Source organism: Leptonychotes weddellii, chromosome 11 (assembly GCF_054177405.1).
Source record: "Leptonychotes weddellii isolate Sample4059 chromosome 11, ASM5417740v2, whole genome shotgun sequence".
NCBI classification, from domain to species: Eukaryota; Metazoa; Chordata; class Mammalia; order Carnivora; family Phocidae; genus Leptonychotes; species Leptonychotes weddellii.
This window is the reverse complement of record NC_138379.1, coordinates 17,421,190-17,439,103: the sequence shown is the minus strand read 5'-3', so window position 1 is coordinate 17,439,103 and position 17,914 is coordinate 17,421,190. Positions and strand designations below refer to the sequence as shown.

The window sequence follows — 17,914 nt, the reverse complement described above, 5'->3', positions numbered from 1 at the left end:
ACAGTTCTGTAAGGAAGTTTGAATGGCTAAAAGGAGCTAAGTTGGGAGAAAAACTGAGAACAGTGAGATGAAAGAGATTTGTTTTGGTTTGGTTGGTTGAATTTTTCCATGATAGGGACAACATATATATGTCTGGTTTTTGTCTGTGTGGAAGGAACCAGGAAAATGGAGAGATGCAAATTGGGGAGGAATAGCTGATTTAATAAAGTTGGTAAAAAAATGGAAAGTGTTGGGATTAAAATCTAGTGTAAGAGGTTATTTTGGGAAACAAGAAATACACTACAGATAGAAACAGAGATATTTTAAGGTCGAATGAAGAAAAATTTAGTGATGTTCACATCGGATAGCCTTATCTTTCCTAGAAAGCAGGAGGCTTTTTTATCTGAAACTGAGCAAGTCTGGGAAAGATATGAGTCCTAGAAGCACAGATATTTTGAATAACCATGAAAGTGTCGGAACACTTTAAGTGGTCAAATCCCACTGGGGACCAGTAGGGTCAGGCAGCATGGAAATGGTGAGTAACTAACCGATGTGTCAGCAAACAGGCAGGATCCTTGCCTGCATGGGGCATTTGATCTGGTGAAAGATCCATAAAATATTCCAATAACAACGTAAGTAAATATTACTCCGGCAATTGGCTAAGGAAGTATAACAGGGGATAAGGTTGAGAGAGAACAGAACGGTAAGAGAGAACCCCAGTACAATTGGCTGACTTCCGGTTCAGGGAGGCAAATAAAACTCAGCATGGTGTCTGGTGGACCAGAATGACAGAAGGATAAAAGGAGGGTAAATAGAGGGTACAGTAGGAGTCAGAGAGGGGAGTAGGTGGGAACACGTGCAGTCGCTGTCAGAAAGCAGGCTTTCCAAGTTTTACTGGAAGCAGAGCAGTTACAAGAGACAAAGTGGTCTCAGGTACAAGTGCAATGTGTGTGCTTTGAGGGAAAATCAAGCTCTGTCACAGGTGCACACACAAACCTCGCCGTACCAGTGAGAGCTCACCCATACTAAGGATCCAGCAATTAGGCACATTAATTCACAGCTGACTCCAAGACACTTTAAATCACATACAAGATACTTTTTCTCATGTTTTAAAAGCTGTTAATGTGGTACTCAAATACCTTCAGTGTGTCGGATGTTCCAGTTGATTTGGTCCCACTCTCGCTGGGTGATCCTGCAGCCTTGCAGGACAGAGAACCATTTCTAGGAAAGAGATATAATTAAAACACAACATTACACTTAAGGAAGTTAGAAAACAGCCCAAGCAAAAAGTATGGGAGTGAAAAGCTACCGAAAAGAGTAACTCACAGGGAAGAATTTCTATTTCTCTATGTTTTCCAAGTGTATATTCATTTTACAGTATGTCATGTTTGAGGTTTGTGAGAATAAATCAAAGAACCCTCATTTACAATGGAGGCAAGAGGCCCTAAAGGGGGAGCTCTCGTGAGGGTGCCACTCCCTGAAGCCTGTGTAACCAGCAAAATGAAGGAAGATGAAAATTATTTCCATAAGGAAGCCCATTTTTCACATGGGAATTTCATCTCCCCCTTTAAGAAAAAGAAGAAAGTTCTCTTTCTGCCTCAGCAGCCACATGCTCACCATTGCCTGCAGCCAAGGAGGTTCAGGGAGGCAAATACAAGCTCAAACTTTTTCCTCTCTAATGAACTTTTGTTCAAAACAATCCTCCCCAATCTCCTCCTAAAGCCTAATTAAAGCTGATTACCCCATTGTCTCTTCAGACTTGTCTGTAGTTCACCATAGTTTGCCTGTCCTGAATTACAATTCCTCTGCTATTCTCGAATAAATTCATCTTGCTAGTAAAGTAACTGGCTATTGTATTTTGGAGGTTGACAGGTGTTTTCCAGAATATAAAAGGCTTTTTAGAAATGATAGTAATCATAATATGTAGTTTATCAAATTTTTCTTTCTACTGGACTGTTGACCAAGATGTTCCATAAAGGCAAAAAGGTGTATCTACTACCATTTACTCCCTTCTTTCTTTGCACACTCTTATTTTAGGCAAATCAATTTATTACTCATCCCTGAACACGCTCTGCCTTTTCCTGCTTCTGTGGCATTGCTCATGCGATCTTATCTGCCTGCAATGTCATTATTATTTGTCCATTCCCATTTCTTACCCCAAAAAACTCATTAATACCCAGCTCAAATATGACCTTTTCCCCCTGAAGCTGTCTATCAAATTTAATCTCTATCTTATTCATATTCCCACAGAGTGTTTTTTGTCATTAATATGAGACCTCTAAGCAGGGTTCGTAATTCTATCCTTCTGCCTTTGAGCTTTAAAGGTAGCAAGAATGTTTCATCTGTGAAAGTTGTTTGGTTGGTTTTCCCTTAATCACTATCTGCCCTGTGCACATAATGGACACTCAAATATAATGGACAATTGATTCTTACTTTATCTTGGTGTAAATCAGGCATTTAGTAATAATACTCAGTCAAGACTTTACACTATACCCACCAGATATGTCTTTTCAATTGAAATATTGTATTTACATGGCTTCCAAAGCATCATTCCCTCCAGTTTTCCGTCCCTAATCTGTTATACTTTCCTAGGCTACTCTGAGGGTTTCTTCTCATTTTTCCAGCCTTGTACTAATACAGTGCACCATGGCTCACATCTTGAACATCCCCTATTTTCTATTAGACCGCCTCCCTTTAAGAGCTAATCCAAGCTTATTATTTTAAATATCTTTACATCCAGGGATGCCTGGGTGGCTCAGTCAGTTAAGCGTCTGCCTTCAGCTCAGGTCATGATCCCAGGGTCCTGGGATGGAGTCCCACATCGGGCTCCCTGCTCAGTGGGGAGCCTGCTTCTCCCTCCCCTACTCCCCCTGTTTGTGCTCTCTCTCACTCTCTCTTTCTGTGTCAAATAAATAATTAAAAATCTAAATATCTTTACATCCAAATTTCTATTTTAGCCCATACTTCTGCATGAGTACCATACTTAAGTCAACTGTTTACTGGATAGACACACTTACAGTGCTAATAGGCAATTTACAATTAGTATATCTAAAACTGAGCTCCAATTTGCTCCTCCTAAAATTTCTTCTCAGGTAAGGGCAACTTCATTCTACCATTTGTTTTTTCATTCCAAAACACTCAGAGTCACCTTGCCTCTACTCTTTCCTCCACACCCCATATCAAGTATGTTAAAAAATCTCACTGGTGTAGGGCGCCTGGGTGGCTCAGTTGGTTAAGCGACTGCCTTTGGCTCAGGTCATGATCCTGGAGTCCTGGGATCGAGTCCCGCATCGGGCTCCCTGCTCAGCAGGGAGTCTGCTTCTCCCTCTGACCCTCCCCCCTCTCATGCTCACTCTATCTCATTCTCTCTCTCAAAATAAATAACTAAAATCTTTAAAAAAAAAATCTCACTGGTGTTTACTTCAAAAGATATCCCAAATGTGTCTAAAATAGGACTACTTTCCCCCATCTTCACCTCTAAAATATTGGTCCAAGCCACTGTAAGTAGTTTTAAGTTTTTGGCAATGGAGTCTTCTTATTTTATTCTCTCTTCCTTTTGTCTATTCTCAAAATGCAGCCAGAATAATTCTATTAAAAGATAAATCAGATTAAGTCTCTTCTCTTCTCAAAACCTTCTAGTAGCTTCCATCTTGTTCTAATAAAAACCAAAATCACCAAAAGGTTAGCAAAATCCTACATGATCTGCTCCCATGTCAGCTCTCAGACATCTCTTCTTGTTCACTGTGCTCACACCACAATGGCCTCCTGGCTTTTGCTCAAAAATCCCAGGTATGTTTCATCTTTTGAGCTTTGCTTCTGCTGTTCCCTCTGCAAGAAATGCTCTTCTGCTGATCCAGATGAACCTCTTACAGACCTCCACTGGGTATTTACTGCTATCCATTCACTTTTTTCAGTAAAACTTCCTTGTCTGCCCTATTTAAAAGAGGGACACCCAGCACCTTGTACTGTCTATCCTTGTTTATACCTTAATTTTTCTGATAAACTACATCTTTCACATATAGACTTTTAAAAATGATTCTTTTCAGGGCACCTGGGTGGCTGAGTTGGTTGAGTATCTGACTCTTGATTTCCAATCAGGTCATGATGTCATGGTCATGAGATCGAGCCCCACGTAGGGCTCTGTGCTCAGCATGGAGTCTACTTGTTCCTCTGCCCTTCCCCCTCTCTCAAATAAATAAAATCTTTAAAAGAATAAGTTTAAAAAATCATTCTTCTCTTCCCATTAAAAGCAAATCAACTCCATGAGGGCAAGAATTTTCATTGATTTTATGTACTGCTGTACTTCTAGTGCCTTGAATTATGGCTGATACATGGTAGGGGCTTAAATATACTGTGTTCTTTTGATGTGAGAAAACCTAAGGTCCACCTCCTGTTTCACCATATTTTGCTTGTGTAACTTCATTCTGAGTCCTAGATCCTTAGCAATAAGACTAACATAATAACATTAGCTCAATCACTTTCCCAAGGGAGCTGAGTAAATAAAATGAAACAATCAGTAAAAAATGTAATTTGAGTATCAAAAGGCACTAAATAAGACATGACAACTTGAATATACAACATAGTTGAGTCTTACTTCAATCCTGATACAAATCGTGTATGTGTTACAATCTACACATTCATGTTTTTCAGTTATTTTCAGAGATCTGACTTAGTTCATAAAGTTAATTTGTAGTGAGCTCAGGCTATTTTCGACCATAGTAACTATTATTAACATCTAAAAAATAAGTGATTTATATTTGCCAGATTTATAGAGCAAGGAAAATATGTCCTATAATAATAAAATTAACAATGATAGCAATAATATCTGACAGTTTTGAGCACTTATTACACATCAGGTACTACTCTAAGTGATTTCCTATATTATTTCATTTAATTCTCAAATGAGCCAGTGAGGTTGCTACTATAATTACCTCCATAGAAAATGGGAAAACGGGCATAGAGAGATTGAGTAATTTGCACAGGGACACAGCTAGTAAGTGGTGAAACATGTCAATCTAGGTAGCTTTGCAATACAAAAACCAATTTTTTTTAAAATTGAAGTAGTGTTGACACACAATGTTACACTAGTTTCAGGTGACCAACCCAGTGATTTGACAATTCTATACATTGTGCTATGCTCACAAGTATAGCTACCATCTGGCACCATACAACATTGACTATATTCCCTATGTTATTACTTTCTTTTTTTAAAAAGATCTATTTATTTATTAGGAGAGCATGCAAGCAGGTGGGGGGAGGGGCAAAGGGAGAGGGAGAGAGAGACTCTCAAGCAGACTCCACACTAAGCGTGGAGCCCGACGCAGGGCTTGGTCTCATGACCCTGAGATCATGACCTGAGTCAGATGCTTAACTGTTTGAGCCACCCAGGCGCCCCTCCCTATGCTGTAACTTTCATCCAGGTGACTTTTTCATTCCATAAGTAGAAGCCTGTCCTTCTCACTCCCCTTCACCCATTTTGCCCACCCACCCATCTCCCTCCCCTCTGGCAGCCATCAGTTTGTTCTCTGTATCTGTGGGTCTGTTTCGGTTTTTGCTTGTTTACAAAAACCAATTTTAATTCAAAATCATTTCCCCAGTTTTACTGAGATATAATTAGCATATAACATTGTACAAGTTTAAGGCAAACAAGATTACATATATATATATATATATATATACATATATATATAGCCACAATAATTACCTCAATAAGTTTAGTTAACACCCAAAACCTCACATTGTTACAATTTTTTCCTTGTGGTAAGAGCTTTTAAAATGTACTCTCTTAGCAACTTTCTGACATACAACACAATGTTGTTAACTACAGTCATGTTGCCATCCCCAGAATATATCAATTGGAGTCAATATAACAGAGTTCCCCAGAGCTAGTCACTTTTACACCTGAGGAAGTTTTGTGAGTATCTAGAAGCCTAATAATGAGTTAAAAAAATGGAGTAACTGATACTGTGGTGACATTCTTTAGGACCTGGTTACTTTATGGTATTTATTTGAGAAGCATTCTCAAGAGTAATTCACTCTTCTTTGTAATTGCTTCTGTGAACTGATTCATTGTAATGTTGGAGAGTAATGGCAGTTACTCACTCTAGGATTACCAAGAGCCAATAAAAGAGTTATGACAAATACCAGTCTAATTGATATTGCTTGAATCACCTAAAAAGAACCACTTGAGAATGTTGTATCAGTAGTGCTCTTGCACTGGAAGGAGGCGGCAAAGATAAATGAGCAGGCCTGGGTCCTCCTCCAGTTCTGATGGTTCGCTTCCTTCTGATAGACAGCTATAATGGCAGGGGGGAAAAAATACCTTAATCTTCTCTGACCTTTCTCATTTGGATGAGAACACGACAATGATTCTCAACTGTCACAGGAAAAATTTCCAAGAGAAGGGTGAGGAAATCCTACTGATAATTCACTCTACTTGACAACAAACGAAAGGACAGTTTCAGAATACACCTGTCCCATACCAAGGAGAGATCATTATAATCATAATCACAGCGCTAGGTAGCATATGTTGAACACACACATTATGTTCACTATCAGGCTAAGTGCATTACATGATTGATTTTGATTCTGTGTTATGTAGATTGGTTTAAAAATCCCAATGGCTAGTTTGAAGCAGGTAGGATATCTTAGGCATGTAAACATGACTTCCCTAAAAATACAATCTAGGTGAGACAAACTCAAGGAAACTGAGGTACAAAGGAATTAAGTGATGGTCCCAGATAATACGATTCACATCTACTTGGCACTCACCATTCTTCCTAACAGGCTACTCTGCCTCCTACTGCCCCCTCACAGTTTTTATATCTTCACCCTTAAATGGAAAGAATTATTTATTTGTATGAATTTCAAGCATTTCTCCAACTAGAAGATGATACAATGTAAGGAGTGTATCTTCCAAATGCATGTGTTTAGACACAATTTGGAACTGATGAAATTGCACAACTCTACTGAAGGTGAATGGGTGGGCAGCCACGTAGGGTTGGGATCAATAGAATATCCAGATATAAAATGATAATTATATAATTACATAGTTCTGTAAAAACACACTTACGATACAATATCAAGTGAAAAAAAGGAAATTTCTAAATAGCATATATGCTATAATTATGTATGTGCTATATATGTGTCCACGTAGAAGAATGAGATGGAAGGACACATAAGAGTTTTCTCACGATTTGTTGGGCATGATGTAACACTGACACATTTATACTGAGCATTAATGTTTTTACAAAATTGTTCATGACGTGAATTTTGAAAGTGAGATTTAATTTAAAAAAAAAAACACCAAAGATGGCATAATGGTAATTCCAAAATTCAAAGAAATGCTATGGTTTTGGTGCCCACATAAACATAGCCAAAATTATCTTCTCAATGCTTGTTATAAATGACTCTGAAGAACCCCATTTTCAAACTGTTACATCTTCTCTGTACAACCATAAACCCTAGCGCACATGCCAGTTAGTCATTAATTCTTAAATACTCAATTTTTCCTGGGAAATCATCTTAATCTATGTAAGGAATGAATGGTCTACAAAGTAAAAAAAAAATTGCCTTTATTTATTCATTCACTAATCCATTCATTCAACACACATTGAGTGCTCGCTGTTTTAGGCACTATATTAAGAGCTGAGGATTTACCAGAAAAGAAGCTAGTTTGTAGCTAGGACTGGACGTGTAACAGCCCAGAGTTTAAAGTTAACTCTGTGAAAAGGGAAAGAGCTCATGAAAGAATCTGGAGCAAATTTATTCCCCTAGCCCTCACTGAAAATGCAGTAGAGAGAGGTTGCAGAGTCTTCTTCCTGTGGCAGCTTTTTGAGCAAATGTTTCCAGAAAAAAAAATACGTTGCAGAAAATAATTTAGAAATAGTTTTCCAACTCTGCTTCCTTCATTCAATCACCTAGTCATCAGAACATCTGTTCCAACCAAAAAAAAAAAAAAAAAAAAACTCATTAAGGCGGGAGCATGTTTATTTCACCACTGTATTTATTCCCAGCACAAGAACAGGACCTGAACTGTGTCCATGAGGATCCAATCAGTTTAGTTCACACCAAGTGCTAGATTACCCTGTTACAGAAATGAGTCATATTTGGTTCTACCTCTCAAGGACATTAATCCAGGTGGTTAATTGCAGGCTTTTATAAAGCACCGACCGTATATCAGATATATAATATATGCCATTATTTTAATCTTATATTGCCACAGCTCCATTACTTCTTCCTTTGCCTCACTGTGCCTCAGTTTCCTGACGTATATAAACCTGTGATAATGATAGTACTTCATTACTGAAGCTCTGATAAATAAATTCTTGGTACTTGTAGTACTTAGAAAAGCACCTAGATGCGTAGCATGTACCATCCAAATACATGCTAATATACTATTATTGAAAGCTCATGATAACACTTTGAAATAGATTTTATTATCTCCATTTTACAGAGGAGTCAACAGACTCATTGTGGCTAAACAATTTGACCAAAGGCCCATAGTTCATACACTGTTGGGTCACTGAGTTTAGAAGTATTTCTCCAGCCTTCCCCACCTGTCCATACCCTTGCCTATATTCTCAGATTAGACCTTAGTCCCTTCCCGCTAAGTCTTGTCAATAACTGGCTTCCGGGCCTCTCCTTTTCTAGCTTCATCTAACATCCTTTACATCTTTCATGCTATCCACTTTCCACATGTTACTTAAACACATAACAAATTGTATTATTTTCCTTTGTATTAAAACCCAAGTGGTTTCTTTTGCTTCTAGAAAAACTTCAAGGTTCTTAGAAAATCACTATATGCTTTTAATATTAAAACATATTCAATAGATAATGTTAAAACCTTATAGTCAAAATACTAAACAACTGTACTAAGATTAGTCCAAAATTCAGGCAGATCTGTGTTCAAAGCACTGATAAGGCAGTAGCCTTCCAAATTATTTTACTTCTTTGATCCTTAGTATCTCGTTTGAAAGATGGGGATAATAGCATTTAACACATAATTTTCGGTGCATATACTACATACTTAGTAAGTGATGTTTATTATTACCATCATCCACAGTGCAAGAGCAGCACAAACCATATTTAAGAGATCACACATGGAAAAAAAAACTAACAGAGATCCAAAGTGTGAAAAATGGAGAGAAATAAATAGTAGAATTGGCTGGTATCAAGCAATGACATAGTATTTCAGAGTTAGGTTGCCAAACCAGTGTAATTTTATGTGAAGAGAAAATTCAATTATAAGTAGACTATTTAATTTATATATAAAGTCTATTTATATTTTTAAATATATAAGCCTACCTGACAAAAAATAAGTTTTATCATTAGATTAGAGCAGATTTGTAATAGATTTGCTAGTAATAAATAGAAATATTCTATACCCTACTCCTCACTTGAAATATTAAGAATTACTATCTGATTTTATAGCTCTCCAAGAATATGCTTTCCTTCTAATGAATGCTCTCATATAGATTTTACAGATGCTTATGTTAAATATAGGTTAACTGACAGAATATTTTGAAATGCTTAGAGTGATTAATCAAGGCTGCTTCATTTAGTGATGAGAGATATTCAGTGAGATTTCAAGATTTCAGTTTGGTTAAATTAAGTTCATAAGCACGAAAACTCATCTGAACTCAAGAAAATATTTTGGGCATATAGAAGCCACGTGGTAATACTCTGAAACACAAGCCTAGCATTAGTGACCCTAAGCTAACTTCCAGGTATCTCCACATTGGTTGGCGGTATTAACTGAGAAGTAAACATGTAGTTTTTGCTTGTTTTGACCTAAATAAACTCATGTTAGATGAGATCATACTTTTAGCACTCATTTAACCAAGTGCTTATTAAGTATCCACTAAGTACCAAGAAATGTGTTAAGTACTAAAAATAAATGATGTAATAAAATGGTTTTTTCCCTGATTTTACTGCCATCACCATCTAATTAGGGAAGAGAAATAAGTCATAAATGTGATTGTTTTGTTTGTGATGGTATATGTGCAGGATAGAGAAGGGCACCCCCATGGGTATGTTAGTTCAGGTCCATCAAGAAGCACACATCAAGATGGAAACAGACATAAAATAAATTTACTGGGGAAAATATCTGTGAAGGATAAAGGGTGAATGATCAGTAGCAACAAAGGCAGCTTTCAGAATATGGCAGAAGTCTGACACAGGGAAAGGAGGATGGAAGGACAGAAGTTTGGATGGAAAGAGTCTAGAAGTGCTGCAGTTTCAGGAAGGATTTCACTAGGCCAATGGGACATCCCTGAGCTAGAGTTCCCCATGAGGGGAGTCCTGTGTTTCACCGAAATAGACCTGAGCCAGTAGCAGCCCTTGGCTGGGAGCACTCCAGGGGCAATGTAGCCTAGTAGCCAGAGCCTTGGTGAATACTGAAAGCGGCAGTTAGGGCTGCCAATCAATCATGATGGACACCACCATGGGAGGCGTCTGTGTTACTTGTGGACCAGGATTTCAGAAAAGGTTTTGAAAATGAATATGAGGTCTCAACGTGGATGGGTAAATGCCTTCCAGGCGTGAAGCAAAGCAGAGAGACCTAAAACACGACGACAAGTGTGGGGGAGTTAGAAGCAATGCATTACGCTGTAGGATACACCCAAGGGAGTTAGCAGGCAGTGCACGAAGAGGTGAGAGGGAGAAGGAGGCAGGATTCCAACCAAGTAGAGTCAGGTAAGTTCTACAAAGATATTTGATTTTACTCTGTAGGTAATTTGGAGTCACTGAAGGGTTAATGCTGGACAGAGACAATAGGGGCACTGCACTGTAGAAAGAATCCCATCATGTATCGAGTATATTCAGATGGAGGTTCCAGGAGGTGAAGCAGAGGGAGATAACAGTAGTGAAGACAAGGAAGTATCAAACAGACCTGGGTTCTAATCCTGACTCCACCCTTTACCAACCATGTGACCATAAACAAGTCTTTTAACAAGCCAGAGCCTCTATTGCTAATTCCCTATATCACGAATTACACATCTCCTTACTTCAAGGTGACATGAGGATCACAGGTATAAGATGACTAGGACCGTGCTAAAGTGTTCACAGATCGACAGTAGACATAAACTTACATCCACACCCTGTCGTCACGATGTAACTAGAGTCATGTTTTATATAAACTTCTGTAAACCTCAGCTTTCTTAAGTGTAAAATGGCAACAAGATCACATCTACCTCCTGGCGCTATTCTCTATGAGCTGATACGTGCAAAGTCTCAGCTGACTCCTTGCGAGGAGGAAATGCTCAGCAGCTGAGTGTTAGCTGTTCTGCAAGAGCTGTGCACACTTGTAACATTCTGTCCTCACCACATCTCTGCAGCCAGGCTATTTTCTCCCCAAGTGTTGAGGAACATATCGACGCTTGAAGAGTTTAAATAACTGCTCACAACCACACAAAGGACTGTACAAGATTACAATTCTCAGTTGCCTGACTTCAAAACCCATATTTTTTTTTTTTAAAGATTTTATTTACTTATTTGAGAGAGAGAATGAGATAGAGAGAGCATGAGAAGGGGGAGGGTCAGAGGGAGAAGCAGACTCCCCGCCGAGCAGGGAGCCCGACGCGGGACTCGATCCCAGGACTCCAGGATCATGACCTGAGCCGAAGGCAGCCGCTTAACCAACTGAGCCACCCAGGCGCCCCAAAACCCATATTCTTAACCACTATTCTCCATTACCCTCCATTCCAGCATGAAGCAAAACCATCTACCTGCCAAGGAAAATGCAATTCTAAGAACTCACTTGTGGGCTACAGTTGGGTTTCCCTGTATTATCAGGAGGCTTTAAAACAGAGTTAGGGACAACTGAAACAAAACTTCCTGTTTAGACGCAAGAGAGGTTTTATCCAATTCATTTAAATGGGATATGACAGACATCATATAGATCGTGATATAATCTGGGTTCCACCATTTGAAACTGGCTTCAATTGGTGATGGTGGGAGGAGGGGGGTATGAACAGAGTGGGTGTGAACATGATGAAGGCAGAAGTCTTTGGAATGTTAACATACATTATTAGTCTTTTCATTCTAACAAGGAATATACTTCACTCCCAATAAAGAGCAGTCTTGATACAGGTAATCAAACCCAAGAAAAACTGACCTACTGGGTCAGGTCTATAGAGTTTAGGCACAAGGCCCTCATCCATGCAGCTTCCTCCCCTCTTCTTCATCTTTCCTTTGAGAGAAAAGAATGGCCTGAGGTTCTGGCACATTTCTTACTAGGGAAAATGCTTAACCTCATCAAACTTCAGTTCCCTTAGCCGAAATAGCATTATCTTAAGGTTGCCTTTAGTACTAACTGTGAACACTCATGATTGTGTCTAATACCTATTAGCTACTCCACAAATTTTAGTTTCCCTTAGCTGAACAGTAAAGAATGACTTGGAAAATCAACAGATTATCTGAAGATAATTCAATCAGTAAACAAAGGGAATATCTTATATTAGGCCAAGAAGGGTTGAAGTTTTCATTATTAATGTTCTTATTAAAACAAAGAAAAGCTAGAAATATTCACCATTCACAGATGCTTCAGCAATAGATTTGGACCATACAGCTTGAGGAGACGATATTTTATCTTCATCTATCAACTGTGAGATTTTTATATTCAAGAATAATTTTGTTGAACAATCTTATGAGGGGGCTCACCTTCAATACAAAAACTTATAAATCTGCAAGACTTGCAAAACAGATACAATTTTTTTTTTTTTTCAGTTTCATTGGAAAGGAGGCAGAGATTGCCTCTGGCATTAAGAAACTCACAGGCTGAAATAACTTGAAGCTCGCTGACTCTATTAAAAAAAGTCTGCTTTAGACAATTTAGCTAGGACCTCTGGCTCCTAAAACCTCTCTGCTGGGGAAGTGACATGGGTTCCTGAAGTGGCTCCCTTTCTCCTGAACTTCTGGAAAGTGTAGCCATGCAAGGGGGAGACTTCCAAAGCACCGGGCTCTCGGTTCCTGGATGATTCTGCAAACACCTGATAGGTTAGATCCCATCACTTGATCATTTTTTCCCCTGAAATTATGCTCCAGGAAAGATCATTTTGGATAGTTTTGGAGCATAAGTCAAGGCTATTTCTCTGGTCTTGGTAATCTTGGTTCATATATTACCCTTTAAACAACACTTGGCTTTTGACTAATGCTTGTCAATAGAAAGAAATGGCAAATTTTAAAAATATAGACTCCTCCATCTTTCCTATTCACCTCAGCTTGTATATTCACAGTGTTATCATGCAAATGAACTGTGCAATAATGCTCATTTTATCTGTTTTAATAGCCATGCTCTCCTCTGTGGCATTCACTTTTGCCATTTCTCTTCTCAGCTGGCCATACTCTATCAAATTAGCCATAATTTGATACCAACTGATTCTGGAGAACTTACCACAGAATTAAAGCAAATAACCTTTAAACAGACTATATAGACCCAGGAAAATAACCAGCAGTTAAACACAATCCCACCCCCTAAACATAGTATCCGTTGGAATTTCCTCTGACCCCAATTTTAAACTCATGAAGCAAGTATCAGTCATAAGCATGAAGATGAATATAAATTATTTTACAAGTCTTTTCAAGGCAAATTTTTATTGTTACAGTGGAATTAGCTGTAGCATCTAGAACTTCAACATGTTCAAGGAAGAGAGAGCAGTGGGTATATGAAGCAATCCACCCTCCATGTGGAATGGAGTTTGTTGCTCCTGTACATTCTGGACAGATTTATCAAAAAGGCAAAACCACATAATTTGCACCTCCAAGTAAGCCCCAAAGAAGAGTTCAAACAACTTTGGTTGGTGCCCAAAGATTCAGCAATCAATACATATGGGTCAGATTTCAAAAATTCAGCCTGAGCATTTTTTTATCAGAGCAAGCTTTTTATCAATTAATTATGTTGAAAAAAAAGAAGCAAATAGTGCGATTTTTTTAATTAGGGGAATTATGAAATTGGGTCATAGAAACTACATTATAACATGTATTACTATTTTTATGTTAACTTTTTGGGTTTCTAAATAATTGTGCTTATAAAAATATTTAAATCTCAATTGTAAAATACACCAATTGACAATATAATCTTTATGATTAAAAATGGAGAAATGAGAGCTACTTAGAAAATTAAAACCAATTCTAGTTTTGTTGTTGTTGTTATTGTTCTGGGAGGCAGTGAAGTTTCTTAGAAATAATTTGATCCTTTTGAATTGGGCTTTTAATTTCTGTTTATTGGTAATACAGCAGAGGCTAGTTTAGGGCTAATTTTGTTCCTGCTGAGGTAAGTCCTTTTCGTAGACTCATGAATTATGTGCCTCATGAATTATGAGGTCTTCTACTCTGGCTGGCAGGAGAGAACTATATTCTCAAGTAAGGGTGAGGCCGGATAGCATTCCTTCTACCCTTTAGGATAGTCCCCAGCGGCCAGAGTATTTCTTCACACCCATTCACGGAGCAGCTGAAAAGTGGAGGAGAAACCTCTGCAGACTTCTGTAGTATTCTGCTCTCTTTTTCCCCTCTCTGTTTTGCTATCTCTGTCTGAAGTTCTCTCCATCCTGATACCCTGCCTCTTTGATCTAGCTCCCTTGACGGCCTCTCTGCCTCAGTTCCCCCTTTTCATACCAGATCCTAAAAACTCACAGCAGTCAGGGAGCTTGAGACAACTGCAGAATTCACATCTTGTGCTCTCAATTGTCTCTCATCATCTTTCTTTCTTTTTTTTTCTTTTTAAGATTTTATTTATTTATTTGTCAGAGAGAGAAAGAGAGCACAAGCCAGGGGGAGGGGCAGAGAGAGAGGGAGAAACAGGCTCCCCTCTGAGCAGGGAGCCCAACACGGCTCGATCCTAGGACCCTGGGATCATGACCTGGGCTGAAGGCAGACGCTTAACCAACTGAGGCATGCAGGCACCCCTCTCATTGTCTTTCAAGAGTCACTATCCTTTGTGGCTCAATATTCAATGTCTTGTGCATTGTTATGTCATTTATCTTGTTTTGTTTTTTTTTGTTTTTTTGTTTTTAGACATTTTAGGCAGGAAGCTAGCTCTGGTCTCTTTTCCTTCATTTTAGTGAAAAGCAGAAGTCACTCCTTCCCCTACCTCATGAAACATCCTGATGCATATACTTCTCATTACTCTTCTTTGTGGCTCTGAAGTAGAACCTGGATTTTCTCTTACGAATCCCCGGTATAAGTCATGTGTTCTATTCCATCTGAGCTGTTCACTGTTCCTAAATACATCTTATATTTAAATATACTTCATGCCCCATAACTTTGGACAAGCTAGCTGTTTTGCCTGGGCTTGTATTCATTGAAAAGACACTACTAAGAACTCCTAAGAATTCAGAAATTCTGGGTTCAAGTGCATGTACCACTACCTATCCCTGTAACAGAGGAAACAGTTCACGTATATGAAAATGTATTTCATGGCTAAAATAAGGGTTGAACTAGATCATTAACTTTTTAGTAATAAAAGTAGATGAAATAAAAGTTTCAGGGTGGAACTTGGGTGAAGTCCCATCCATCACAGGGCACCATGCTGGAATCATATTGTTCTTCTGGAGAGCACTGAAGAACAAAATGAGCTAATCTCTGTATCCCACCTAGCTCTAAATTTCTATGAGCAGATGATTATTTCATTATACTTCATATCTCTCCCCTTCCTTCTTTCCTCTTTCCTATAAGCCACATTTATTGAGCACCTACTATATTCTAGGCACTAGCAACAGAAAGGAGGAAAAACAGACATTCCTTCAAGTTAAACAATTCTGCCTGCTAAAAACTTTTCACTATCAACTGAACGCCATTTATCTTTTTTTTATTTCCTTAACATGCACAGTAAGATGTATTTTTCTCTTAATCTCAAATGTATGTGCACTTCTCTTATGGAACTTGTTATATTTTTCTCTCTGTGTTATAATTACTGTTTTCACTTATCTTATCCCATGTGTTAAGATTGCAGTATCACCAAGTTCAAAAATGCCCCATTGTTCTCTGTGTAACCACAGAATCCTATAAAAACAGGTATGATATAAATTGCTTATTTCCGATTAAGGTAGTAGTGCTAAGTAATGTTAAATAACCATACAAAACTGAACAATGCAGAAGTGTATGAATAAAAAAGAATGCTTCATCTTCTCCCTGACTGTCCTTATACCCAAGTATTTCTCAGAGGTAGGTGACTAATGTTAACATTTTAGAATACAACCTTCCAGAGTTTTTCTATAGGTACATATATGCATAGAATCATTTTACTTCTTTTGAAAAAAAAAAATTATGACCCTAGTAAACATATTGTCTTGCAACTTTTTTTTTTTTTAACTTAACATATCTTGAGCATTTTTTCATGTCAGAACATACAGAACTACTTTTTACTAGGTGCACCCCTAGTAAACATATTGTCTTGCAACTTTTTTTTTTTTTTTACTTAACATATCTTGAGCATCTTTTCATGTCAGAACATACAGAACTATTTTGGATAAATAAATGCATGAATCAGTACAAGATGAACTTAGATGAGCTCCTAGCATCCACTATCCTTCTACTAAGGTGAAGTATTAGCTGGAACATAGAGAAAGTTATGGAAGTAAGGCAGCACTCTTCTTTATAGAAAGAAGGGCATTGTAATATCTAATAAAATATGGAGGGCAGAGACGGAGAGCAAAACTGTGCATTGATTTTCTAGAAACTTTGATGGTGAATTGTTTTGTGTTATTTATGCTAAGCTCTCAAATAAAAGGCTACAAAAAGAAGGCTTATTTTCCAAAACTTTTCCCAGGTAAAGAAATGGATATTACATACAGACTCATTGCCTAGGATGAGACAGTTGGGTCAATACTGAAACCCACACTGTGTGACATGAAGTGCATTCTACTGCATTTGTTAGTTCCAGTTGACAAGGAGGAGGAAACTAGGGGAGAGGAAAAAAAAAAGAGATTTTTCCTGATGCAAAAAGAGTACAGATTTAAAAACTGAGACAGACTTGGAGGAAAGTAGGTCACCAGCAAGTGTTTACACAGAGTTTATTACGTACATAAATTGTGCATACATCCATTTTGTTGCCTAGAGTTATAAAAAAATGAATATGTTGGCATTTAAATATTTTTAACTTGGATCTTAAATCTCTCGAGCATTCAGACAATATCAATAATTGTTTGCAACAAGTTCTATGATAAGCTAATCCCTTATAAACAGATAATCATTAAAAAGTGATAATCCTAAAAGAAAGTGCTAAATTAAGGAATTTTTTTCAAGGTGAAGTTAAGAAGAGCATCAGATGTGACACCACCCCAGTAGGAGAAGACAGAACTAGTAGTCATAACATTACTTATAGTCACTATTTACTGAGTAGCGCAGAGGGTCTGTGGGTAGATAGCCTCAGTTTGAATTCTGGCTCAGTTACTTCCTGGTTCTATAACCTGGGAAAGATGCCTAATTTTCCATGCCTTAGTTTTCTAATCTCTGAAATGGGCATGAAAGTATCTATTTTAAAATTTGATCTGAGGCTAAATGAGTTCATACAGGTAGTGCTAAATTTTTTTAATCCCCAATTGCCTAGAAAAGTTAACTACTGTTTATTTAATTCATATGTGGGATGCATGCACAGTCCAAGATTTTGCATGTTATGCTCCTTATCCTCTATGTGCTATTATAAGGTAGACATTACTTTTCTGATATTAAGAATGGTACAATTAGCAATCCAAGCAACAAAGTAATACACATAGAATAGCTAGGAAGTCACAGAGGAGGAAACTGACCTAAGCTTTTGTGTCTTCAAAAGCCTGTCTCCTTAGGCGGTAAGACTTGCTCCAGGCTATATTACAAAGCAGTGATCACCAAGACAGCATGGTACTGGCACAAAAACAGACATATAGACCAACGGAATAGAATAGAGAGCCCAGATATGGACCCTCAACTCTATGGTCAAATAATCTTCGACAAAGCAGGA

General features: G+C 38.0%; 1 protein-coding gene across 4 annotated transcripts in view; it reads right to left on the bottom strand.

Moving 5' to 3' along the window:
* The window catches only part of LRRC4C (leucine rich repeat containing 4C), a 1,062,461-nt gene that overhangs the window by 641,587 nt on the left and 402,960 nt on the right, over positions 1–17,914 (bottom strand). For all 4 annotated transcript variants that reach the window (XM_081798293.1, XM_081798297.1, XM_081798294.1 and 1 more), the window contains one exon: positions 1,119–1,200. The gene's annotated coding sequence lies outside the window, so the exon portion shown is untranslated. The remainder of the gene's footprint in view (positions 1–1,118; positions 1,201–17,914) is intronic.